The sequence below is a fragment of the Chrysochloris asiatica genome, unplaced genomic scaffold, assembly GCF_000296735.1.
Source record: "Chrysochloris asiatica unplaced genomic scaffold, ChrAsi1.0 scaffold00411, whole genome shotgun sequence".
Lineage (NCBI taxonomy): Eukaryota > Metazoa > Chordata > Mammalia > Afrosoricida > Chrysochloridae > Chrysochloris > Chrysochloris asiatica.
This window is the reverse complement of record NW_006408929.1, coordinates 1,485,947-1,487,874: the sequence shown is the minus strand read 5'-3', so window position 1 is coordinate 1,487,874 and position 1,928 is coordinate 1,485,947.

Here is a 1,928-nt window from a genome sequence, read left to right as displayed (position 1 = left end):
CACCTGAATTTTAAGACCCTCTGAAGAACAGATTTTTTTACAATAGTCACTAATGATCAAAGACCAAAAGAGTTGTGGGATGATATCAAGAACATCATCCAAGAAAGGGCAGTCAAAGTACACAAGTTTAGTCAGAAGGCCTGGGTCTGAGTGAAAGAAGTGATTAAGAGGATAGCAGGGCATTTCTGGCCTTATTATCCCAGGTTTCTCGACATAGTCTGAGACCTAAGCAAGTAACCACTGATCCTGGTGACTCAACATCAAGCTGGGAACATCTACTGCTACAACATTCAGTCCTCCAGTGGCAGTGAACATATTGTTAGACACTAATAAGGAGTCCTGGTGGTGCAAAGTTTAAGCACTTGGCAACTAACTGAAAGATCAGTATTCTGTAGAAGAAAAGACCTAGGGATTTGCTTCCATAAAGATTACTGACATGGGAGGGAAAAAGATGGTGGATTAGGTAAAAAAAAAAAAAAGCTATGTGGGCTGCTACAAGAATAGACAAGACAGATGAAGATGATTGTGCTAGAGCTCTGTACTCCAGAGGAACAGATAGAAAAGTGGATCGAGTGCTTACTAGGAAACAGAGTTGAATAGACACAGCAAGAGACAAAGTGACTGACAACAGCAGCAGCCAACGGAAACTGCTGAAGCCACGTTGAAAGTTCATGAACAGTTTAGAGAAAAGAAAGCATGTGCATGTTGCAGAAACCTACCTGAGGTTTGCTGAGATAAAGGAACAATTTATTCACTTATTTTATTTTTTTTCATTTTTTCCCAACCATTTATTACCGCAGGGAATCTCACTTTCCAGGTGGTCAGAACCACTTAGAGGTTGTAAGACCTGGGGAGGAACTATATACAATAACCACACTAGTGTAGGCTCTGATCCAAATTTGCAAAGTCAATCCTGGCCAGCCCTGGATAGCCCTCAGTAGGAGAAGGGGCTGAATGTACATGTTGGGTAGAGAGGGGGAATAAAAGGAAGAAGAAAGGAAGCAGGCAATTTGTGTGGGCCCTCCAGATCCAGCATGGCCAATTTGAACTTTTCCAGACAGCTGTGAAGGCAAGAGGCCAGTAGGTGGCAGAGCACAGAATTACTGGTAAATTCCTGATATTGTTTCCTGGTTGTTTTTATTTTATTCTTTTTCCAGTTTTATTGTCTTTATATTGTTTTTTCTAAGTTTTTCTGATTTGTGTTTTTAGTTTTGTTACTATGTTTGTTCCATTTCTTGTTTTCTCTTCTTGAATCACATGACGGAAGACACCAACTACAGCCATAGAGCCAAGCCACATTCATACTCTCTGTAGCCACACCAATTAGGCAAGAGCCAATACCAGCTGTTACACACCTGAGCAGTGACAAAAACCAACATCCACTAAAATTATTCTGAATTGAACTGGATGAAAAGTGAACAGAGAAGGTCATCTCACACCCAAAAGGATGTAATTGGTGAGTGCCTAAGAATATACCAACATATATTCATCACCTTAATACAAATATAACAACACCACAATACCTAAAAAGCAGCATAAAATTTCTATTGAAATGCAGAAATAAGACAGAGTAGCTCAAACAAAGGACCAAGAGGAAGGGCTAGATAAGGAAGAAAAGGTACTGGAGCAATTTGAAAAAGAATTCAAGAGAATGATATTTAGTTACATCCAAATGTTTCACAGAAAGGTTGAGGAAAACAAGGAAGAATTCAGAAAAGTACTACAGGAACAACCAAACAAAATAGATACAGCATTGTGGATAATGCAAAACCTGCAAATGGAGGTTCAAATGATCAATACTAAAATATCAGAATTCAACAATACACTGAAAGGGCAAAGGAGCAGGAGTGAATAAATGGAAACCAGAATTAGTGAGCTTGAAGATAAATCTCTCAAAACTAGTAAGCTAGAAGGAGAACCCCCCCCCC